Raw genomic sequence first — 26,898 nt, forward strand, 5'->3', positions numbered from 1 at the left:
AAGAAAAACTTAAGTAAAATAGGTACAAAATGAATTTCATGTCATTAAAAAGGCTATATATGATTACAACTACGGTGGAGCAGAAGAGCTCCCGTCCTCAACTGTAATAATCTGCCTCTGTGTCTCCTTTAACTTCATTCCGTTACCTCAGTGGGCTTTTGATGCCTGAAATGTTATCTAAGAGCTCAGCAGGGATCCACCTTGTTCAATTTCAGTTCCCCTGGATTGGTGAAAAGAAACTTTGTAGGGTGCCGGTGGGAAGTTGTTGTCACTAAGGGCAGTTCTAGATGAAGAGATGAATTCTGCTGGAGAATCGTGCCAGCACAAATTTCAATCCAATATTTATGCCATACCCACACGGTTCCACTTGGCTACCCACCCAAGTGGACACCGTTTTGATCCAGAACTCATTTTAGAGGCCCTTTTAAGAAATTGCTTGTCAAAATTTAGTTATATAAATCCTTGAAAATAGCTAATAAAACCACAAACAATGACAGCTAACTTATATAGGGCATTTCTAAAGAAATATAATTCTACTTTTAAATTAGTCCCTCTTGCCAGTGTATTGCAATGCTTGGAATTTTAAGTAAATCATCCTTAGGATCCCTTAACAATTTTGTACAGATGGAAGGCCACGTGGGTAAATATCTTGCATGCATGAGGATGAGATCCAGATGGTGAGAATGTGGAAAGGGTTGTTTGAAACGCGTTAGAGGAGAGCACTGAAACATCAAACACTCTCATTGTAAGCAATGGAAATAACTGTCCTAAACTCTCAAACAATGCAAAGTTATAAAGACATTAAAAAACCCATGGTATCTTCATTTAGGTTCTCTGGACTGAAAATATTAGTATTTTCTGTCAAGAGGAGACTTGTTTGAATATATAAGTATATTCATAAAAACATACATATATAAGTAATGTATATATTACATATATAGTATATGTTACACATTTATATTATTAAAATAATAATGTATATTACATACATTGTATATATGTGTATATATATATGTTTATGTGTATTTATATGTAGACAGGTTTTTTAGAAGACAAATATCACTAGTAAATGATAGAAAATGTTCATTAGTAAACTTCCCTAATTTTTTTAATGTCACCACCAAAGCTACAAAATATAAAAATAAAAAGGATCATCATTTTTTAAACAGATGGGAAAAACACTCTCTGGGGAGATCCAACCAGACTGATGTTTTGTCTGCATCAATTTTTTTTACAGAATATCTGGCATTCCTTGACAAGCTTGGCTTGCTTCCCTTACATGTTCAGCATCAATATCTAGGGGCAACTACATATATGTTCACACAACAGTAAAGGCTATGTCAAACATCTACAAATTTGTATGTGTAATTTTTTCTATGAGGCATATACCAGCCGCCTATTTTCCCTAAATATAAAGTTCTTTCAGAAATAGAGGTTTTTCTTATGTTCCCCATAATACACACATAGAAAATAGTACAGAATTTTCATGATGCTGTTTCATCACATTATATGTACATACATATAGGGGTGTGTGTGTGTGTGTCTGTGTGTGTACACTCACTACAGTTCATTTAAGCACTTAAAAAAAATAGTGTAGCATGAAGTTGGACCCTTATGTTACATCATAGACAAAATTAGCTGAAAATATATATATATATATCATTGAAATTATATGTGTTTCTTACTATAAAACTGGACATAAGTTTTCAAGAGATAAGTTCTATCTTGAAAATTTTAATTTTAATTTCTTAGCTGGCATCATGTATTTGTTCCTTTTAAACAAGTATTACCTAGATCATCTTAGGTCTGTGAGGTTTTAGGGAGATATTTACTACATAGATTTGGAATGAGGTGGTATCCTTTATGTCAGATGACTTAGCGATTCTGTAACCCAATAGTGATGCCCTAGGTCAAATAGCCTCACTACAGTTCATTTAAGCACTTTTTTAAAAAAAATAGTGTAGCATGAAGTTGGAGCCTTATGTTACATCATAGACAAAATTAACTGAAAATAGATCAAAGACCTAAACATAATAGCTGAACTATAAGATCCTAGAAGAAAATGTAAGGGAAATTTCATTACATTTCATTTGACAATGGATTCTTTCACATAACATGAAAAACATAGGCAATAAATCCATATATAGATAAATAGGACTACATAAAAATTAAAAACTTCTGTGCATCAAAGAACACAATCAACAAAGTGAAAAGGCAACCTGTGGAATAGGAGAAAATATGTGCAAAGTACATATCTCAGAAGCAGTAAATATCAATATATAAAGAGTTACAACTCAACAACAACAAAGAATAAAAATTGGACAAAGGACTTAAAGTAGACTTTTCTCAGAGAAGATATACAAAGGGTCAATAAACACTGTAAAGATACTTAATATCACTAGCCATTTGGGAAATGCAGATCGAAAGTGAGCAATAACCTTATACCCATTTAGATGACTACTATCGAAAAGGAAAGCAAGTGTTGTCAAGGATGTGAAGAAACTGGACCCTTTGTGCATTGCTAGTGTAAATGTAAAATGGTGCAGCTGCTGTGGAAAACAGTATGACAGTTCTTCAGAAAATTAAAAATAGAAGTACTTTATGATCCAGCAGTTTTCCTATGAGCACATACACCAAGAAGAACTGGAGAACAGGGTATCAGATATTTATATGCCTTCATTCATAGTAACATCGTTAACAGTAGCCAAAAGATGAGGCAACTCAAACATCTGTTGGTGGATGGATAGAGAAACAAAATGTGGGGTATATGTGAAATGGAATATTAAAAGGAAGAAAATTCTAACATATAAGTTAGATGTAAAATAAGTAAAATAAGTCAGTCATAAAACAACTATATATACATACATATATATATATGTATGTGTGTGTGTGTATATATCATGTACTGTATGACTCCTCTTCAGTGAGGCATCTGGGATAATTGCACTCACAAAACAAAATAGAATGGTAGTTTTCTTTGAGGGTGGGAGAGAGGGTAATGGGGAATTGTTTAATGGATGGATAGGTTCAATTTTGCAAGGTGAAAAAGTTCTGGAGACTGTTTCACAACAATGTGAATATACTTAACACTATTAAACCCTAAAAATGGTTAAGATGGTAAATGTTACATTATCTGCATTTTTAAACCAGCAACAAAGTGCAATCAAATACAATGAAAAAATGTTTTCCAAGGGAGTGATAATCTCTGCCTATAATTCCTGCTATCTATAGGGGGACAGAGGCTGTGATAAGCATTCCAAAGAAGAGACATGACATGTTTGAAGGGAAAGCAAAAAAGAACACAGTGGCCAAAAACCTGTCACTTCCAGGGTCAGTTAAACTAGGCTTTGACCATACTAAGCATTACCATGTTGAACCAAGATTACTGAACCTTCTGGTTTCTGGTCCTCTATGTTAAGGAGAGGTAAAAATGTAAACCCTTTACCATTGTTTTGAAGATGAATTGGTGTGAGTTTACTGAGTTCCCAATACACAGCCTAGAACAAAAAAATACTAATATAGCATTGCCATTACTATAATTATTACTTCCTTCAAATCAAAATGTTTTTGATTCAAATCAAAATTGTTTTGAAATTTGGAGTGTCTGGGTGGCTCAGTTAAGCATTCGACTCTTGATTTCAGCTCAGGTCATGATCTCAGGGTCATGAGATGGAGCCCTATGTCAGGGTCCCTGCTCAGCGGGGAGTCTGCTTCTCTCCCTCTTCCTCTCCCTCTGCCCTTACTTCACTGGCATGCATGCACTCTCTCTATGAGAAAAATACATAAATCTTTTAAAACATTGTTCTGAACTTTGGAAAAGAAAATAATAATATACCAGAACTTGTATTTAGTAGATAGAATTTTATGCCTATGTTATTGAATCAGTAAATTAGCAATGCATTTAAAAATATATAAATCCATCTCTATTAGATAACTTCCTTAAATAATAGTTTCTTTCCCTAATCAAATAAACAATAGTCACAGAAGATTCCTACATTTACTTACATACAATAGATAAACTGAAGATAATCAGAGATGTTATAAGTTTAAATCAGGGAATATTGAAAGTTATAAAATGATGGTAATGAAAATCTGCACATTAAACTAGAAAAAAGTGATTTCTCCTTTGTGAACAATTGTTCATAACTCAACTCCATGGTCTTTCTTTCCTGCACACAGCATGGAAGAGCCAGAGACACCCGTTATCCTCCTCTTATAGAATTCTTATTAATTATTGAATTTTTTTTGTTAGGTTCCTTTGTAAAACATAATATTTGATTACTGAACCTGTATTTATATCATGTAGAGACATTGGTTGAGTGCATATTGTGGAGTCTCTAAGACAAGGTGTATTTGCAGATAGATCTCACTGGTTACTATAATATCCAGCCTCTAGTTGGGAGGGGAAAAGAGAGTTGCATCTTTTCTGGACATGTTTAAGATTACTCATTTCTTTATACTTGTACTTGATAAAAATAAGAATATGATAGAGATCAAAGTCACTCAAAAGGATTTTTTAAAAGTATTACTTTTGCACACTGGCTTTCTCTGTAGTTCTTACATAACATAACACAAGGTCTCTCATTTGTATACATCATAATTCGCTTTGACTAAGACGTCCTGAGGAAAAGATTAATTTAATTGAAATGCTATCAGGGCACGGCTGCTAAACATATGGCTTTAGATGGCTGACAAGACACTTTGCAGAGGTTGAATTAACCACACCATTAAATCACACGTGGATGTATTTGCTCATGGCTACATCTGTAAGCAAAAATGTAAACATCTGAAAACATAAAGGTGACATTCTTGAAACACAAAACTTCTTTCACTGAGAATATACACTTTCTAAAGTTAATACTGAGGCATCTTTGATTACTACCAGACCACACTGAAGGAGAAAGTGAAGTTGTTAAGCCCAGCCTTTGTTTACAGAGCGTGATCTAATTACCTGAGGGTCAGGGTGGAAAACAGGCCAGGGTTTCACTTGCTATCAATACACTTATAATATTTCAGACAATCTATTTTACGTTCAGCCTTGGAGTGTGTGACTTGACCAAAAATATTTTTGCTGAGTAGTACAGAAATCAAGTTTGCCCTCACTACTCTCTATGTGTACACATAGCACATTCACAAATAAAATTACCTACTTCCTACATAGTTTTCTAAGACATATTCATTATGTGTGGGGGCCTCTGAATTCAAGTAGAGTCTTGGCATCAGGAAGACTTCTCAAAGCCAACATGGAGATTAAGTACACCATGCTTGTTTTATATACGAATTGCCAGCATTTAATAAAGTTCCTGCCTACCTTCTGCACATTTATGCAGGAAGCCAAGAGAATAGGTTGACATTGGGAAGTCCCATAATCAGGGAAAAGACCCAGGCACGGCTCTAGGGTTCAGCATTTGGTTGGACTTCCAACAATATTGTTTTCATTATAGTGAGCTTAAATCAGCATCAGAGACCTTCCTATCAAAGAAATTAGTTCTTATGCGAATGGCCTATAAATAAAATTGTTATACAGTGGAGTAATAGGGGCATATAATGAAACTTGACTTCCAGCCAAACAAACATACGGACATTAAAAATTAAAAAAAGGAAAATGCGTGCTCTGTGGGTCCCATGTGGGATGATTGAAGTCATCCACTAACGTGTGTCTGGATTCTATCCATTTCGGAGCACACGATCCTTTCAGGCAGGGGACTGCCCTTACGGTCTAGGGGTGTTGGATGTGAGAAGATGTGGTTTCCTGTGGGGAAGGAAAAAGGGTGAGGCAAAGTTTTCAACAGTTACCACGGTTGTGCTCAACACATTTTATTGGATAATAGGATACAAAGATTCAAGACATAGGCAGTATTAACAATTAAACAGCATTCGTTGTCACCTCAGAGCAAGTAATGATGCCTCTGTTTTGTATGAAGGGTTATCCTACAAATACCTGCATGGTTTTAGTTGTCTGCACCAGGCCTCCTCTTAATTTCATGCATTCACTTATAGACACTCATTCATTCATTCAAAACCTTTATCGAATACCTACCATTAAGACAATCTCTTAATAAATAAAAAAAAATCACTTTATATATCTCCACCCAAATAGCCCATTCATTCATAAAACCCTAGTAATAATAGCTAGTAACATATACCTCCAAGCTTCCCTAGTCTTCTCTAATAGCATAAAGTACGAAAATAATGAACTGAATTATAGTTGAATAATCCACTGGCACTTTCTATGAACTTTAAAATCAGTGAAATGTCACTTGAATATAGGATAAAGCACTTTTCAGTTTCTTTCTTTTAACACCTAAAACTACATGGGTTCACAGAAAATGCTCTATGGAAAGTAATGCTGTGGCAACTTAGTATTTTGAACATATAGGAAATTAGTCACAGGAGCAACATAAAAAGTCAGGTCAGGGGCGCCTGGGTGGCTCAGTGGGTTAAGCCGCTGCCTTCGGCTCAGGTCATGATCTCAGCGTCCTGGGATCGAGTCCCGCATCGGGCTCTCTGCTCGTCAGAGAGCCTGCTTCCCTCTCTCTCTCTCTGCCTGCCTCTCCATCTACTTGTGATTTCTCTCTGTCAAATAAATAAATAAAATCTTTAAAAAAAAAAAAAAAAAAAAGTCAGGTCAGCACAAATGCATATGTACACCCATTGGAAATTTATACTACAATTGAAGTTAAAAATTTTTTGAGTGAGGTATTATGCTGCATAAATTATCAGTGGAATAAAAATACATATTTTATAAGCTTCATATTTCCTTATTTTGTATTTTCTTTCCAGTACAACAGAAAAGTTTTTTTTTTCCCCCAAGTAATTTTATTTTGGGGATTTTATTGACCACACTGTAGCACTCACTCACAGTCTCTCTCTCTCTCTCTCTCTCTCTTTTTTTTTCCAAGCTGTAGCTCTTAACATAGACTCAGATCTTACGTGTAGGAGAAAAAAGTGGTAGGGAGAATCTTACTACAATTACCAAAGATTTTGTCAACAACTTTTATTAGATAATGGGATACTGTGCTTCACAACATTGGCAGTATTAGTAATTACAACATATGGCTTTATCTCAGAGCAGTGGTGATGTCTCCCTTTTATATAGAGTTAAATTAGTTATCTTACTGCTGGGTCCAGTTTGACCATAAACTTTCTACTCCTCTTTCCTCTGCCTTCTCTCTTCCCTTTGGTTTCTCTGTCTTCTCCACCCACCCCTCCACCCCCAGATTTCAGCTAAGACTTCCCTTCCTCCAGAAAATTAGAGAAACACTATTTTTCAGTATACAAAAAGGATTTTGTCACAGAAGTGCATTTGCGACTTGCACTATGGAGCCTGTGTGTGTGTGTGTGTTTTCTTATGCTAGGATATGTAATAATCTTAAAATGATAAAGCCTAAACTTAAAAGTGAGATTTATGTATTATATTCCAATTTATAGCCAAACTAAATGTGACAGAATATAAACTCCTGGATTATAATGGAAATTCTGGCAATTCTTCAAGTATGCTTCTAGAATACATTGTAATATTTTAACTCTTCATACTTAGGCCTGGAATAAAGTTAAATTACAGCATTTTCCTCACAGGCATTTAAATCAATAATTATAATTAAATCTGTTCAGTTGTTTATTTTGAGATGGTCATTGAGCTTTTCCTTACTCATCAGACAGTAATGAATGGATTGCAAAAGATTCATTGAGATAAAATATTTTTAACTGGGGCAAAGAAAAGGGTCACAATCTTCCACTATCATTAAACACTTGTCAAACAATGACTCCAAATGGGAAAAAAACAATTTGATGTACAGTGAAATCTTTAGGTCCTGGGTTTGGAAAAATATAAACTGGATTCTGTAGCAGACGGCATTCTAGTTGTGTATTTGTGTGGTTTTCATAATGCAGTTGAAAAGAATCATTGCTGGAAAACTCTGATATTACTAGTTTCTTTGTATATCTTTCCGGACCTAAGATTTGGCAATGTTAGTATATTAGTGAAAGGTGCCATGGAAACAGCCTAGAGGAAATAGATTTTATAAATGTGTGCTTATTAAAGCTATGGGTTTTTAAATAAGCATAGAAAAACCTTTAGAACTATCAAGGCGTAACTTTAAAATGAAACTGTTTATGACATCATGGTAGACCTAGGGGTTTATACTATTTTAAAAGATTTTCTGTGAAATGTATCAGAGTGAAAAGTCATTGTATAGTGGCACAACTATGACCCAGATGCTTAAGCTGGGACATGTTCAGATTCTTAAGTGCATTTGCATATAGACTAATTATTGTTTTCATTAAGGGTTATTTGAAAACATTGTTAAAATATAAACAGAACTATAATACCAAGATGGAAGTGAAGTGAAAATAACTTTTTGCTCCCTATGATTTTAAATTATAGAAGCCAAATTCCTGAAACTGAATATTTCAGAAGTAAGTTCTTATAAATTTTATTATTTTCCAATGAATTATATTCAAAAGTTCAAGTCATATTTATTGGATACAGAGAGAAAACTGAGTTGACCCCAAAGAACTTAAAAAAGAAAAGTGGGTAGTCTTTTGTGGTAAAACTGCCTAGATGTTTCAAATTCTGTTCTCCCTTCCTGTTCATAAGAGATTACATAAACTTCCCACAATGAAATGTGGGCACCGCTGATGTTCATCCTTTCTAAGCCTGATCCTTAGAATGTGCCTTAAGATCTTTCATGATGTGTTGTTCCCTGTTGACATGACTGGAAGTGAAGATATCCATGATGGTAAAAAAAGACAGGAGAATCCTGGATCCCTGAGTTTCCACTTAGAGGAAAACCACCAAAGAGAACTCATCGAGCCTGTATAAGACTATGACACGAGTGATACGTATGATTTTATTGTATTATCCATTGAGGTTTGGAGATGGTTGATTATAACAACCTAGTTCTAATTAAAAACATAGATGGAAAAGTTTGTATTGGGTGGAGTTGATGGTGAAACAAAAACCGAAATTATAGGGCATCAGTAGAGCAACTGGACATTAGCTTTGCAGAAATAAAACAGAGTGGATGGCTAGAAATTTATAGCTTTCTTGAGCTATGAAGTCCAGTTACACTTAGAGCCCAAAGGATTAAAGATGGGACTTTTGACCCATGTTGGTTCAGTAGAACTTTCCCATTTCACAGGGTGACTGGTAACTGTCAATGGAAGAGATCATCGCTTACTACTTGAAACAAATAAGTGGACAAAGCCCTGAATTTATTGCTAATTGAGAAGAGGAGAGCTAGATATATATAGTCCTCGAGGAGAGACTGCCCTCAGACACACAGGATTTGGGGAAGACAGGAACGGGCAGGATTTCAGAAACAGAAGGTAGAGATTGATCTTCAGTTAAAAAATGAGTAAGACTAAAAAAAAAAAAAAAAAAAAACAAATAAATAAATAAATAATAAAAATGAGTAAGACTGTTGTTGACTGGCTTTCAGAAGGCTGTGCACTGGAGCGAGGGTGCTGTTGATTGGCTTTCAAAGTATGATTACAGATGCAAAGTTGTCACTGATTAAGGAGTTTGGATTTAAAACCAGTTCAAGTTGTCGCTCCTTGCTATGGCCAGAAAACAATTCATCTTTTCTTAGGGGATTAGGAGCTTTTAATTTTGGGGATAAGAAGAAATTTTTAAAATGTGTTTTTCTCACTCATGGTTTTCCATAGTCCTAAAATAATCACTAGTAAGTTGAGAGAAAAAGGCATCAGAAAGAGGAAGTGAAGTAAAGCAATCTAAGGGTTCTATCTGGACAAGAATATTACGTGTGGCTATTGACAAGTTCCACTGAACTAGGACCGACTGGATATAGGTCAAATAGATCAAAAAGCCTACAAAGCTTTTTTTTTTTTTTAATTAACTTAAATTAAATTAATTTTATTATTATTATGTTCAATTAGCCAGCATATAACACATCATTAGTTTTTGGTGTAGTGTTCAACAATTCATTAGTTGCGTAAAACACCCAGCTCTGGGCTGGAGATTACTGCATAGCCGTGTTTGCTCTGACTCTGCAAAGAGAAGCCTACTAAGTTTTTGAAGGAACTAGATCACCACAGAACCATGAACATGGACTTACATCAATCCTAGGTCTCCCTCAATGTCCACTTACTGGAGGTCCAAGGGAAAGAAATAGACCATGAAGAACATACTGGAGAGCAAGAGACAAAGAACCCTCTTCCAGAGAATGGACACAGGGTCTATTCAGAGAACTTTCAGTGGAACTTTGACAGTGCCTGCCTTGCTGGATTTCATCACTGCTATGGAATAGTAATTGTCATGGTCCTTCCTCTCTTTCTTTTCCTGAATGGGAGATTTTAATTATGGTTTGCCAGTCCCTGTTCCATCACTGTATACTGGTTGAGGGCATGGAGTCCCCATAAAATTGATACCAAATGAGTCTATCTCTAAAAACTATTAGGGAAAATAATACTGTAAAAAATATGAATACATTCATAAGGAAGAAGAGGGATATAACAATACTTTAAGGAAATAAATCAGCAAGGATTTATTGTTTAAACTAAATATTGATGTAAAAACTAATTAATATAGTTCTCAAACTAAAATCTTGTGATTTTCACATTATTTAGGTATGGACAAGTGGCAGTGGAAATTAAAAGGAAATTTGACAGAACAGTTTTTTGTTGCATTTACAGTTTTTCTCCAACAAGGCTGCAATTTGGGACTTTATACTGTGCAAGCATCTAGTCCCACGTGGACCAAAGAACACTAGTGTGTTTCAGACCAGACATTTGCAGGTGCTAGACTAGCTGTGCCACATTTCAGTCCTCTTTACAAAAGCAATCAGGGACAGAGAAGAACATTGATGAGATGGAGTGCTGGCCTCTTGGATTCACATCCTTTGACTACAGGCTTTGTGCTTCTTAAACATGTGGTCCCAAAACAGATCTATATTTATTAATTCCATGTGTTCTGATCACAGCTTTAGATTTTAGACAGGTAAAGATTGGTTTCATCCACTGCTGTGAACCAAATGTTTATAATCCACCACCCCCCCCTAGTTCATATGGTGGAGTACTAATCCAACATGTGATGGGATTTGGAAGTGAGGCCTATGGCGGGGGTGGGGAGTGGGGCTAATTATGTTTTGATGTGGTTATGAAGGTGGAGTCCCACAATGGCATTAGTGTCCTCATAAGAAAAGAAAAAGATCAGACCTCTCTCTGTGTCTGCCTCTCTGTTTCTCTGTACCTCTGTCCATCTCTGTCTGTTTCTCTGTCTTTCCTATGTGAGTGTGAACCAAGAAAGCAGCCAGTCAGCCGTAAGCCAGGAAGAGGGTTTTCAACAGAATCTGCCCATGCTGGCATCCTGACCTTGGACTTCTAACCCCTGGTACTGTAAGGAATAAATTTTTGTTATTTAAGCCATCCATGACTTAAACTATAGAATTTGTTTTGACAGCCCAAGGTAACCAAACACCCACGGAAGGCTGGTGTATTTTATTTACAAACAAATTAAAATGAATGGAAATGTTTGTTTTTTAAGGATTGGAGCAAAGAAACAACAATAAAATTTTTGCAAACCCAGAAGCAAAGAAGATTGAAAAGCCTGATGTCTGGAACACTTTTCTCTAGGAATCAATTTTGATCATAAAATGAATGAGGCACAGAGTGTCAAGACTTTTTTACTTCCATGGTGCCTGGTGGTGCACCTGATTCTTGGCTTCAGCTCAGGTTATGAGCTCAGGGTTGTAAGATGGAGCCCCAAGACCCGGTCTGGGCTCAGCATGGAGTCTGCTTGAGTTTCTTTCTCTCCCTCTTCTGCCCCCCCTCCCAATGCCCAACTCCAGATAAATAAATAAATAAATAAATGATTTTTAAAAAGACTTACACTTCCATCTTACTATCAGAAAGTTGCAAAGGAGCAGTAGAATGAAAGCACAATAAAGGAAGAAAAGCTTTATTAAGCTAGAAGAAGATTCCCTTAGGATGAGTGTTGAAATTTTAGACCAATGAAGCAGATACGACAAAGAAAATGAGATCTGATAGTATGGGCTAGAATTCTGGAAAGGGAAAACATTCCCAGGTATAGCTACTTAAAAAAATAATAATGTGGGGAGAGAGAAGACAGATTTTAGTTACTCATCTATCAGAAAGAATGAATCATTGGGGCACGTGGGTGGCTCAGTGGTTTAAATCTCTGCCTTTGGCTCGGGTCATGATCTCAGGGTCCTGGGATCAAGCCCTACATCAAGCTCTTTGCTCAGTGGGGATCCTGCTTCCCCCTCTCTCTCTGCCTGCCTCTCTGCCTATTTGTGATCTCTCTCTCTGTGTCAAATAAATAAATAAAATCTTAAAAAAAAAAAAAAAAAGAATGAATCAAGGCTCAAAGAATTCTACCAGAGGAAGAATGACAAGATCTCAGAGACCAGACCGAAAAGAACTCTCCTAGAGGAACCATAACCAGGAAGCTACTGATACAGATCCCTTTTAGGTTAATGGTAGAATCAATAAGTGCAATTGGAAAACCAGCCCATGAAGATTAAGCATTATTTAGGGACCTTTGTGGTGACATGGTGAGTATAAGGGGGAAGCAGTTATTGCTTATGCCTCCAAAGAAACATGGGCAATAAGAAACATAAAGGAAGGCACGGGGAAATAAAACACCATGAGGGAGGCCAGGCAGGGCAATGATTAACAGAGTGGGTCTAGGTTAGAAGTGTGTCTAGTGGGAGGATACTTCCTGAGTAGAATTACCCAACTTCTGCCATTAATGTAGCTTACATTATTTAAGCCCTGGAAAATTACAAATTGGAGAAGGAATTCTACCTGTGGAGCACGTGGTGGAGGGTTAGGTCCTGATAGGTGAGACCTCAAAAGCATCAAAAGTTCTTCCACTGAGGAATGTGGGGAAGGGAATTCTCTAGCTGATATATTTTTTGTGGAAAAAATGTCCCCGAGAGTCTTATTTTACTGTTCCACAATTCGATACAGAGGTCACTAAAACAACCATGATCCAGGTCTTCAAAGGTTTATTTGCCATAAATATATCATTCATTCCTTCATTTAGGCTTAGATCTTGAGAAAGCTCTTCAGTATCACATTACAGTTTCAGATTTATAGGGTGAAAAGGGGCAATCCAGTTACAACTTGGAAGCATTTGAGTTCACTGGGTAGAGAGGATTAACATCTCAGGATGTTTCAGGTTGAGCAACTTCTGGAGTCCTAAAGGAACTTCATCCCTGCTCAGCTCTAGTTGTTGAGGGAAGCCCAGTTCTACCCAGGTATTGGAATGGCAGTGATCAATGGGAGAGGGGGCTCATTGGTTTTCAGATTTAGTGATTATGAGCTTACATTTCACTGCATTTTAGCTTAAAGCAAGGACATTTTTTACTTTAATTATTCCCTGCAGATGTGATAACAAAATAAGCTTTATACTCAAATTGGAGGCATCTCCACATTGATTGACTATGTAAAACCACAGAATCCATTATTACATCACCTTGTTTTATGCATTGACTATGGTGAGCTATATGGAACTACATATCTCAACATAGTTGGAAATAGGGAATAAAGGTAGAGTGTGCTCCCTAGGATAGAACCAGGTTTGGAGTTAGTTTGATTAGCACGAATTTTGACCCATGTTAGCTCTCTCCGGTAACAAAATCCTAACTGCACACTGTAAAATGAGGTCCATAAACAAAAGAGGTTAGGGCTTCATGAGGACAGGAAGGGGGACTATCTCTACAAAGTGTGTGAGTGTGTGTGTGTGCATGGGTCCATGCATGTGTGTGTGTGTTGTGTGTGTATGTGTGTGTGGTGGAGTGATGGCTAGTCATACCTCTTGTTTATTTTCGATTTAATGGTTAAGAAAGGAAGGTGCTGGAGACTGTTAAGAAGGAACCACCTTTTTCTCTGCATCCATAAAACACTTCTCTTAGTGTAGCACTTTGGGCAGCTTGCCTATCTCTTATTTGCTCCTGAAGGAGCTTGAGTGATCTGATTGGTGGATGACATCCATGGTCAGTATTTGTCAACTGAATGGAACCGATCCACTAACAGCAGTGGGCCCCAAATCAATTTGAGGCAGGAATTCTACTTTAGATTTTGATGTTTCCATAGGCAGTCCTGCCCAAGGTCTTGAGCTGAAATGGAGGAACAAGTCCCTTTCATCAAGCAATCTAGAGTCATGTTATCCAATTGGCCCTATCTGGAATAAAGCTGATATTTTCATCTCCATCTGGGTCTGATTTCTTAAATGTCTCTGAATGTGAGAGGGGAAGAAAAGGATATTATTTACTGCTTCTCTGAACATCAACCTTCCTTCCTGTGAACCCTGTGTTACTGCCTTAACTTGGGATGACTGACACCAAAACTGCCTTCCTTTATGCAAGCAAATGCCTAACTTACAACTTTAGCTTAACCCTAAGTTACATTTTCCATAAAGTGAGGCACACCCAGGTCAGAACTTTAGGTCCTTCACAATGGATCATGGGCATAGGAAACCATCTTCCCTGAACTTGTTGTCTCTCTAACAGGACTATATGGATTCTTAAATGAGACCTATTTTAAAAAGCAGCTAGTAGCAGGCCCAGTACACTAGATGTTCAACAATAGATTATTCTTTTTAGTATTCATGATAACTTCTTAAGCAAAGCAAATTTTTGAGATAATGTGTCACAGTTTCTAGGACATCATACTTGGTAAATATTAATTTCTTTCAGGTCAGTCTTTGCCCCTGAAGACTGAGTAATAGAATCCAAACTAAAGAGGCTCTTCTTTATTTGTTAAATAAAAAAGTACAGTATAAAAATCTCATAAAGGAACATCTGTCAAGTGAAAGTCATATGGTCTTTACTAGGGAAAGTTCTAGTTTGTGCTGCATTATTTATGGTACAGGTTTAAGGTCATGTTGGGTGGCCCAGCAGTTCTTCCTGTGCATTAGGAATGTTGGGCACTGCATACTCTTAAATCCAAAAGCAATAGCTCCTTCCCTTATGAGCCAGCTCAAGATGGAGTTACAGTTGGTTGGACAAAAAGTTGAGGAGGACCATAAACCAAAGCCGGGTTTTGCTTCTTCTAGTTTGCATGTTTTCTGTGGTTTATAGTGTGATTGGTAACGAGGAAAGCTCCATATAACCAGCTCATTGCATCTGGGTTAAGATGTATGCAAAATTATAAACACTGGCAATAGCCTCAGCTCAGGAGAGGCACCATGTTTATTCAAGAATATGGCACGATAGTAATCCAACTTCTGGCATATAATTTATTTTTTAAGGCCAAAAATCAAATGACCCACGTTAGAAGTCTTTTATTGAAGCCTCAGGCATGTAGTTCTTATTTGATTTTTAGAAGAAATCAAGGAGACATGTAGGTGAGGAAAGGGGAGAAAGGGTAGAGAGGGTTAAAAAAAAAAAAAGAAAAAACCTCTTGTTAACATGAAATCAATTGTAGAGATTTTTTTCAATCTTTGTAAGAGTGATATTATGGGCCTGACTGATAGTCTCTCCCTAAAGAAAACACTATACCACTTCTCAAAGTAATTCTTAATATGCATCTAAAGTTTCATTGTTAAAGAGTCAAATTTTCCAAATCAGAGAAAAGTATTACTTCATGGTTCCCAAGTTTCCAATCACTTACCATATGAAACATTGAAGTTTAAGAGTCAAATGCTCCAAGTGAAAAGCATCTGTTTGATGTCGGCAAGGTCTCCGACAAATTCAGTGTTAAAAGACTCTTTGTGCTGTTCTTTGAAAATATATCACTTTATAATAAATCTCTGGGCTCTGACACACTCAGTGATGAGGTTTGTTTTATAGACTCATGCAAGAGGATCTGTTCGCTGCCCCTGGCTCTCCATGAGATGAGAGTGGCAGATTTGAAATCTAAATGAACAGACGGCTTCACGTTTAGGTGCTGACCTAGGTATCTATTGTCTTTACCTTCAGAGCACACATTTTCACAAGAGTGAAAGACCCTGGCCTTTCCAGTTTCATGTTTCTTCTCCATTTCTAGAAAAAAAAAAAAAGACACCAAATTTTAAAAGATGCAAGGAATTCAAATGGCTGAAATGTTAAAAGGTAAGTTAACGAGGCCACGTCATTATGGCACGTGGATTTGGACATTATTCCCGGGATTATTTCAGCCAGTGTGGGGGCTGGTTGATTTTGCACGGAGAAGGAATTCAATGTGAAATAATCAATTTTGTGGTTGCTTCGGGGCATGAAGGCCACAGTAAAAATGGGTATTTTACTCAACATTGAAGAGTATTGTGATTGTGAATTAAATAAATTAAAGTAACATACTTCTTTTTTTTTTAATGTTTTATTTACCTATTTGAGAGAGAGAGAGAGGAAATGCATGCACATGAATGGGAGGAGAAGCAGGAGGAGAGAAAGAATCCCAAGCAGATTTCCCACTCAGTGTGAGCCTGATGCAAGGCTTGATCCCACAAACACTGAGATCATGACCTGACCAGAAGTCAAGACTTGGACTGAGTAACCAACTGAGCCACCCAGGTGTGCCAAAAGGAACACACTTCTTTAGGAAAACTACTACGTGATCGTTCTAGAACCTTTAGATAACACAGAGAAGCACAAAGGAAGTGAATCCCTCACTAGAAATAACCACGTTGGCATATACTGATTTCTCTTACACACACACACACACACACACACACACACACATTTATATGGTTGACTTTAAAAACAATAACATAGACTCCTTCACATATGGTTCAAGGTAGTAGTTTTGTCAGATATTGTCAGGAACATCTTTCAGTTTCCCAGTGGGTGGTATGTGTGTATTTACACACAGATGTTGATTTTAATGGTTGAATAATATTCCATTATATGGATAGTCACAATGAAACCATCACCCAGGCAAAATAAGTAGATGATCACCAATAACTTATGTATACCATCAATTTTCTTACAATTTTATTCCCTTTCTCTTCCACCAAAATAAACCACTAGCATGAGGTTTCTGAGTTTATATCTATCTCATTTTCTTGTGTTAAAAAAAAAACAAAACTACACACACTCACACACACACACACACACACACACTGTGAGTAGGTTCAACATGTGGCTTATTTCTTCTGGTATCTGGCCTTTATAAAAATGGGATCATCTTACTTGTGGTCTTTCTTGTAACACCTAACATTACGAATGTTTTTAAGATTCGTCCATATGATTGAGCGAAATTCATTCCTATGTAATATATTCCATGTGTTAAAAATACCTCTATTTATATGCATTCTGCTGTTGATAGACATTTGAGTTAAGGGATTTGTGTGTGTGTGTGTGTGTGTGTGTGTGTGTTGCTCTTATGAACACTAGCGACATGAATACTCTTGTGCATGTCTCCTGATACATACTCAAAAATTTCTATCATGATCCAAAAACTACCAGATCATAAATTATGCTAACATTTGGCTATCCAATAAAATGTCAATTTTTTTTCTGAAGTGATTTGTACCCATTTCTATTCCCATCCAAAGTACAAACAAGTGCATGAAAGGTGTGGTTGCTGCATATTCTTTTTTTAAAATTATTATTAGAAGGTAACTTTATTCCACTTATTTCTTCCCATAGGAATAGGTTTCAAAAGTTGCCCACAAAAAATTCCCCACATACTGTCCCTAAAACAAATTTCTATCCATTATTGAGAAAGTGTACCAATACTATGTAAACCCTTGCTCTTTTATTTTATTTTATTTTTTTATAAACATATAATATATTTTTATCCCCAGGGGTACAGGTTTGTGAATCGCCAGGTTTACACACTTCACAGCACTCAGCATAGCACATACCCTCCCCAATGTCCATAACCTCATCACTTACGGTTTGTCTCCCTCCTGATCCCATCTTGTTTCATTTATTCTTTTCCTACTCCCCAAACTCCCCATGTTGCCTCTCCACTTCCTCATATCAGGGAGATCATATGATAGTTGTCTTTCTCCGACTGACTTATTTCACTAAGCATGATACCCTCTAGTTCCATCCACATTGCACAAATGGCAAGATTTCGTTTCTTTTGATGGCTGCATAGTATTCCATTGTGTATATATACCACATCTTCTTTATCCATTCATCTGTTGATGGGCATGCAGGTTCTTTCCATGGTTTGGTTGCTGCATATTCTTACCCACACTGGATTTTTTGTTTTTTTTTTTTTTTTTTTTGGCTTTTTTTCATTTTAGCTATTCTTATGGGGGTCTAGTGGTAGGGTGTCCAGCTTTAACTAGTATTTCTCTCATGACCAGTGAAGCTGAGCCCCTATTCATATGCTTATTAGACATTTGGATATTTACTTTTGTAAAATATCTGCTCATATCTTTTACCCATTTTCTACTGGCTTCATACTCTGTTTCTTTAACTATAGGAATGTAATAACACATTCTGGGTTTGCTGTTGAATGAATTGGTAGCCAGTATTTTTCTCTCATCCTCTGATTTACCATCCCATTCATTTTATGATATCTTTTTTTTTTTTTTTTTTTTTTTTTTTTTTTTTTTTTTTTTTTTATTTTTTATAAACATATATTTTTTATATACATATATTTTTATCCCCAGGTCTGTGAATCACCAGGTTTACACACTTCACAGCACTCACCAAATCACATACCCTCCCCAATGTCCATAATCCCACCCCCTTCTCCCCAACCCCCTCCCCCCGGCAACCCTCAGTTTGTTTTGTGAGATTAAGAGTCACTTATGGTTTGTCTCCCTCCCAATCCCATCTTGTTTCATTTATTCTTCTACCCACTTAAGCCTCCATGTTGCATCACCACTTCCTCATATCAGGGAGATCATATGATAGTTGTCTTTCTCTGCTTGACTTATTTCGCTAAGCATGATACGCTCTAGTTCCATTATGATATCTTTTGATGAACAAAAACTCTTAATTTAAATTTAGTCCAATCTGTTACATGTTCCTGTTCTGGATAGCATGTTTTGTGTAGCACCAATTGTGCTTAAGAAATAGATTTCCCTGCTCACAAAGATATCTTCCTATGTTCACTTCTGAAAGTTTACCTGTATCACCCTTTATAGTTAGATCTACATTTTATCTAAAACTGATTTTTGTGTATGGTGCAGGATTCAAGATTCACATTTTTTCTGTATAAATATTTGATTTACATAGCATCAATGAGTGAAATAATTAGGCTTTCGTAGCAATCCCCTACTACCCTTGTCATAATCTGGTGACCATATGTATGTGAGTCTGTTTCCTTCTCTTCTATTGGTCTATTCTCACATCAGTGACTCAAAATACTAATGTTATTTTATAATAGAGCTTGAGGTCTGGTGGTAGTAGTTGTCTTTCAACTTTGTATTTATTCTTATCATGAGACTTGACTATTGCAGGCCCTTTGAATTTCCTTATAAGTTTTAGAATCACCATGTCAGTATCCACAAAAGAAGCTGACATTCTGACTGGAATTGTATTTGAAGTTATAGTTCAGTTTGGGGAGAATAGATATCATTACAATGACTTTTGGTTTCAATGAACACTGTATATGTTCTTCCACTTATTTAAGGTTAGTTTATCTTGATAATGCTTTGGATTTGTTTAATTTTTTATTTTTAATGTAGAGGTCATGTATATTTTTGTTATATTTATTAAGAGATGTATGCTGGGGGGCACGTGGGTGGCTCAGTGGGTTAAGCCTCTGCCTTCAGCTTAGGTCATGATCCCAGGGTCCTGGGATCGAGCCCCACATCTGCCTCTCTGCTCAGCGGGGAGCCTATTTCCTCTCTTTCTTTCTGCCTGCCTCTCTGCCTACTTGTGACCTCTGTGTCAAATAAATAAAATAAAATAAAATAAAATAAAATAAAATAAAAAAGATGTATGCTGGTTCTTTATGTAAACATAGTTTTTAAGTTTAATTTTGTATTTGTTGCTATATATATATATATATAGCATTTTATATAGTATTATAGAATATTATAGTATTATAGAAATATATATAGTATTATAGAAATATAATTTTTTATTGATCTGTTATAAAGCAAACTTGCAAATCTCACTCATTAATTCTAATAATTTGGTGGTACATCATTTGAATTCTCTTGTTTAAAATAATTTTGTCTCCAAAAATTGCAATTTTATTCCTTCTTCTTTAATTCTTATGCCTTTCATTTCTTTTCTTGCCTATTGCCCCAAGGAAGAATGCTAGTTCAATGTCAAGTAGAATTGACAAGAGTAGATAACTTGTCTCTATTCCCAATATCAAGGGGGAAGTTTTTCAATAAATAACAAGTAAATATGATATAGATATTTTATAGATACCCTTCATCAAATTAAAGATCCTTAGAATTTATTCCTAGATTCTAAGAGTGCTTATCATTAATGGATGTTAAATATTATTTTTCTATCTATAAAGGTGATAAAAATGAAAGAAAATCCACATGATTTCCCTTCCCTTTTCTTTCTTTATTTTTTTTTCATGCCTTCCCTTTTCTCTTAATGTGACAAATAACATTGAGTTTTAAACTGAAACCCATTTGGTCATGATGTGCTATTCTTTTTATGTATTGCTAGATTTGGTTTGCTAATATTTTATTTCATATATTTTCACCCATTTTCATATGATAAATGTGCCTATAATTTTATTTTTTGTGATGCTGTTATCAGGTTTTTCTATCAAAGTTTAATTGCATCATAAAATGAGTTAGGAAATGTTCCCTTTTTTCTATTCTCTAGAAAAGTTTTTATAATATTGGCTTTATTACTTCCTTAAATGTTTGAGAGAATTCACAAGTGAAACCATGTGGGCTTAGAGTTTTCTTTGTGGAGAGGTTATTTAATAACTGATCCAAATCGCTAATAGGTAAAGAACAATTTTGATTTCCTATTTATTCTTGTGTTTGTGTTGATAGGTGTATTTATCAAGAAATACAGGTTTCTCTATCTGTGTACTTTTATCTAAAATTTCAGATTTATTGGTATTATAATTATTTACAATTTTTGTATAATATTTGTATTATATTTGTATAATTTTGTATAATATAATATAATATAATTATTTACAATTATATATATACAAATAAATATAATTATTTACAATGTTTGTGTTGATAGGTGTATTTAGCAAGAAATACAGGTTTTTCTATCTGTGTACTTTTATCTAAAATTTCAGATTTATTGGTATTATAATTATTTATAATTTTCTCTTATGATATTTTTAATATCTATACAAAATGTGGTAATGGCCACTTATCAGACAGCTAATTTGAATTACCCCACTTCAGTAATCGGTCTTATTAGTCTTGCTAATTTCCCTTTAAAAAAAACTATATTGGTTTGACTTTGTTGATCCTTCTGACATGTTTGTTTTCCTAGTTTACTAATTGTTGCCTAACCTTTATTATTTTTCAGCCCCTGCTTTTTTAATTTAATTTTCTGTAATTTTTTGATTGTTCCTTTCAGCTTTCTTTCCAATATATGTATTTAAGACTATATGCTTCTCTCTACCTATGGTTTTAGTTAGATTCTATAAGTTGTCATGTTTTAATTACCATTTAATTTAAATGGTTTTTCAACTTCCATCACGGTTATTCTTTTTAAACCCCATTTGGTCATGATGTATTTTTATTCCTTTAATGTATTACTAGATTTGGTTCACTGCTATTTTATGTAGAATTTTTTTCATCTATTTCATAAGATAAATTTGCCTGTCATTTTCCTTTTTGTAATGTTCTTATCAGGTTTTTCTATCAAAGTTTAATTGCATCATAAAATGAGTTAGGAAGAGTTCAAGTTAGTCAATGGGTAACAGTTTCTTTTTGGGGAGGGGAGTGTAGTGGGTAGTCTGAAAATGTCCTTATTTTGCCTTTATCTTTAAGACCATATATATTTGCATAGGGGAAGGGTAGGAAAACTAAAATGAGATAAAAACTGGAAGACAAACCATAAACAACTCTTAACTATAGAGAACAAACTGAGGGTCGTTGGAGGGGAGGTGGGTAGGGTAGGGGGGATGGGCTAAATGGTTGATGGGGATTAAGGAGGGCACTTGTGATGAGCACTGGGTGTGGATGTGATGAAACACTGAATTCTGCACTAGAAACCAATACTACACTATATGTTAAATACCTCGAATTTAAATTGAATAGAAGACTCTATATCTGCATAATGAATTCTACATTGGCATGTATGTCAGCACTTTGAAGATGTCATTCCACTGTCAGTTATTTCTGATGAGAATTCAGGCTTCATTCTTACCTTTGCTTCTTTACAAATGACATGTACTTTCTCCATTTACCTCTAATATTTTTCTCTTTGTATCTGATTCTTAGCAGTTTTAAATATGATGTGCCTGGTTATGAATTTCTCTTATTTTACTTGGTTTTCACAGTAATTCTTGAAGTTTGATTGATGTTCTTCTTAACTCTTACCTATTTTAGTATTATTTCTGTACCATTTTCTTATTTTTTCTTCTGGAACTGAAGTTCTACACAGATTAATCCTTTTCACTGTGAATATGAATATATATATATTTTTTTCCCACCCTTTTTTCTGTGCTTGTTATTTTTTTATTTTTCCATCTCTGCTTCACTGTGGATATTTTCGACTATCTTCCAGTTTGCAAGCCTTCTTCAGCTTCATGCTGTCTGATATTAAACCCATTTATTAAGTTCTTCATTTGGGTTCTAGAGTTTTTACTTTTGGAGTTTAAATTTGCTTGATAGATAGATTCCAATGTTCTTTTTTTTTTTCTTTTCAGCATAACAGAATTCATTGTTTTTGCACCACACCCAATGCTCCATGCAATCCAGTTTTCCTTTTTTAAAGGTTTTTAAATTTATTTTTGAGACAGTACCTGTGTGAGCCTCAGGCCAACTCCCTACAGAGTACCGAGCCCTACTCCTAGTTCCAGGTTCCATCTGATGACCCTGAGATCATGACCTGAGCTGAAATCAAGAGCTAACCTCTTAACTGACCGAGCCACCCAGATGCCCCTATAGATTTCAATTTTCTCCTAGTATACTTGACCTTGTAATTATAACTATTTCGATATCCACATTTGAAAACCAATTTTTCAATCTCCCTGAGTTGCACCTATTTCTTTATTTTTAAGATTTTAAAAAATTTTTAATTGTCTTTACACTCAATAGGAGGCTCCAACTCATGCCCCAATATTGAGAGTTGCACACTCTACCAGCCGAGCCAGCCAGATGCCCCAGCATTTTATTAAATTGTCTATTTTTTCTTTTCATTTTCTTAAAAAAGATTTATTTATTTAGTTAGTTAGTTAGTTAGTTAGTTTAGAGAGAGAGAGAAACAGGGAGCATGAGAGAGAGTGAGCACAAGCAGGGGTGAAAGGCAGAGGGAGATGGAGAAGTAGGCTTTCTTCTCAGCAGGGAGCCCAGTGTGGGACTCAATCCCAGGACCCTGAGATCATGGCCTGAGCTGAAGGCAGATGCTTAAATGACTGAACTACCCAGATGCCCCTTTTCTCTTGATTTTTGTTTGGTCTTGTCCCTTGGAATGCCTGATATTTCATATGAAAACATGAAAAATAATTTGATGCTTTGGATGATGTTATCTTCCTCCAGAGGGTTAACTCTATTTTATTAGGCAGTGAGCCTAGGAAAGATTATCATAATCCAATCATACATTAAGTAGATTTAATTAGTTTTCAGCCTTTGTGAGATTTTGTCTATTTATAGTTGATTGCTAATACAAGAGTGAATCCATTCAAGGATCTAAGTGAAAATTTATATATTTAACCGAGCCTGCCCCCTTGGTTTTCCAACTAAAATTTTTATTTCCTAACCCAGAAAGACTGAAAGATTTGTTACCCTTAGTGGCTTCTCCATTTATGGCTTGCAAATTAGCAAACTTCTTGAGGAAAAAAGTGGAGATGAATGTTGCACTCGCACCCTCTTCTTGCCTCCTGTCTTGTTTTTGCCCTCTATGTCATCTTTTGTTCCCTCAAGTTCATGCTGCCTTGCTAGTTCTCTAGTATTTTAGAACTGGTGTTTAAATTTGTCCAGTGTTTTTTAGCTCTTCTCAGTTGGTTGGTTGTGTTGCCATAAACTAATCTGAAGCTATTGCTGAATTTTTAAATTTGAGGGAATTAGTGAGATGCTTCCAAGTAAATAGCAAAAATATAAAAAGAATAATATCATGAGGTAAAATAGGCAGGATCTGAAGAATAGACCAAGGAAGCTAACATGAGAATACATTCCAGAGTAAGAAATAAAACCCATGAAAGAGGGAAAATAATTTGCCATGACAAATTTATCAAGGATAAAATGATTTTTTTTCCCTCTATTGAAGAGTTGACTCTAAAGCTCAAACAGGCTCCAGGTTCCAGGATGAGAGGACACAAGGCATATCTTGTCATAACCTGAACAAACTTTCTGAACTCATAGGCTAATAAAGAAAAAATCTTCCAAGCAAAAAGAACTTACCAGCCATCAGGGAATGCAAATTAAAACCACAAATAGATGTCACTTCACACTCATGAGGATGTTTATAACAAAAACACAGATAATAGCAAGTGTTGGAGGAGATGTAGAAAAATTAGAACCTTCATATACTGTTGGTGGGAATGTAAATAGTGCATGCAGCTGCTTTGAAAAATAGTTTCGCAGTTCCTCAAATATTAAACAGAGTTAATTACTAGCCCAGCAATTCTGCTCCTAGGTGTATACTAAAGAGAAATGAAAACTCTTGTCCATGTAACAACTCATATGTGAATGTTTACATATTTCAATGTTTAAGTGAAAACATTTTTGCATATCAGCTACTTTGTCTCATTTTAAAAAAAAAAAGATGTGTTTATTTATTTATTTGAGAGAGAGAGAGAAAGAGAGAGAGAAACTGACTGTGGTGGGGAGGGGCAGAGAGGGAGTGAGGGAGAAACTCTAGAAACTCTAGAAAGACTCCCTACTCAGTGTGCAGCCCAACATGGGGCTCAGTCTTACAACCCTGAGATCACAAACCGAGCTGAAACCAGGAGTCAGATGTTTAAGCAAAAGAGCCACCCAGGCACCCCATAGCTACTTTGTTTCATTGACTTGTCTCCCGCATTTTTCTTTTCTTTTAAACACTGCTATCCATGTCCTCAGAATCAGAATCTTTCAGGAGGCAGTCTATATCCAGGCTGTGTCACACATTATTGACAAAAGGGTCTTCTCTGTTCTAACAGCTGAATATTAATGATTGGTGATGGTGTCAGAGAAAGAAAGATAAATTGGTGTTCACCTCACAAGTTGGGAGGATAGAGATTTAGATACAACATTTTTTTTTTTTTAAACGCCTTGGGCACATCTGACAGAATTTCCAATTAATTGAAAATACATTTCTTTCCTATAAAGTTTCTGTAAAAAGACAGAAAAAGCTTTATGTTAGTTAGGCCTTTTTATTTAACATAGACTTAGAATGCAGAGAGAAACATTAAGTATCAACTTGAGCAAAATAACGTCATGGACTCCCCAAAGTCGAAATTACCCTCACCTGATGACTTTACAGCTTTGGTTCCTGGCTGGTCCCATTATCTTGGAGTCTGTCTCCGTTTGACAGGTGGATATGAACATGTGATTGGGCTGGATGGTGGGCAGTCGAGTAGTGTGGGTGGGATTCTGGACTAAGCTGGCCTTTTAGATGTTCTTCTCTCCTTTTTGGTTTTTAAAAGGTCAGTGTGTGAACCACTTCAATGTCCCCCACTGTTTTCCTTTGCATTTTACAATGCCTGTGTGAGCTCCAGCAGGGAGCACGTTTATTGTGCATGCCACTCAATTTAGATTCTACTAGAGCAAATAATTATAACAACTCGTAGGAAAAAACTGGAAAATAAGTCCCTGATGTAAAACTGGTCACAGGGCCAAAACGGTAGTGCCAATTATGATTTCAGTGCCTTACACACATTACATTGCCAACAGTCTTTTAAGAAATATATAATTTATTGTTGGTTTGGGCGGGCATGTTAATATTTGTTCTCAAGCAACCAATTGTCTTTGCATTAAAAGTTAATATTGAAGATTTCAATTCACTTTTGTTAATGTTACTTCTGTTTAGTTCTTCTTTTGTTGTTGTTCTTGAATGAAGAACATCAATGACAATAAGTTGACCAAAAAAGAGGGTACCCAGAGGGCTGACTCAGCATGCATATGGACCTGGGGCACATATACCTTTTCTTATAATTTTCTAAATAATGTTCCTTGCCTTGATTACATGTATTAAAAGCTGCAAGCCAATCACTGAAACAATAAAATAAAGCTTATTACATTCTCCTTTTGTTGAAGTCAGGGATCCAGGTCTTATGAAAGTCCTAAAATAAAGGATATGATACCTGTTCCTATATGAAAGGGTTTCCACAGAGATGAATCATAAGGAAATGAACTTTAAGTCATGATACAATAGATACTTAATAGTCAACTATATAAAGACAAAAAAATTTGCAAAGATCTGCCTCATTGTTAAACATATGGCATGTGCCAGTATCAGAATAAAACTGAAAGGATGTGAAAGATAAATAATTCTGTGAAAATGTCCCAGTGATCAGCTATGTCAGAGAAGGATCAAAGTAAACTTATGGATGAATTAGTTAATACTGGAAAAGACCACTCCAATTATTCTTTGAAAATAAACTTCAAAGTTGCAGGAAAACTACTTTTTGGATGAGCATTCATAAACCCTGGCATTTCTTTCTTCAACAGTACATGAATTCTCTTTTTGTGTTTCCCAGACCCTAAGAGGAATCTTCTGGAAGGACTCAATCAGAGTCCAGAGAACATAGGACCATTTCAAAGACAACCACTCATTAATACCCCTGGCAACATACCACTTACGTATTTATATCGAAATGTACCCATCACATTAACCAGGGACATTTCCAAAGAGCTAATGACATGGAAGTTCTGGCCAAAGTCAATAACAACAACAAAATAACCTGCCAGCCTTAGCCAACCCTTATCTACTC

At 35.7% G+C, this 26,898-nt stretch overlaps 1 long non-coding RNA gene across 1 annotated transcript in view; it reads left to right on the forward strand.

The window, feature by feature from the left end:
- LOC131815040 (uncharacterized) overlaps positions 1–26,898 on the forward strand; it is a 40,439-nt gene that overhangs the window by 5,097 nt on the left and 8,444 nt on the right. The gene's annotated exons all lie outside the window — the stretch shown is intronic.

Source organism: Mustela lutreola, chromosome 14 (assembly GCF_030435805.1).
Source record: "Mustela lutreola isolate mMusLut2 chromosome 14, mMusLut2.pri, whole genome shotgun sequence".
In the NCBI taxonomy this organism is placed as follows: Eukaryota; Metazoa; Chordata; class Mammalia; order Carnivora; family Mustelidae; genus Mustela; species Mustela lutreola.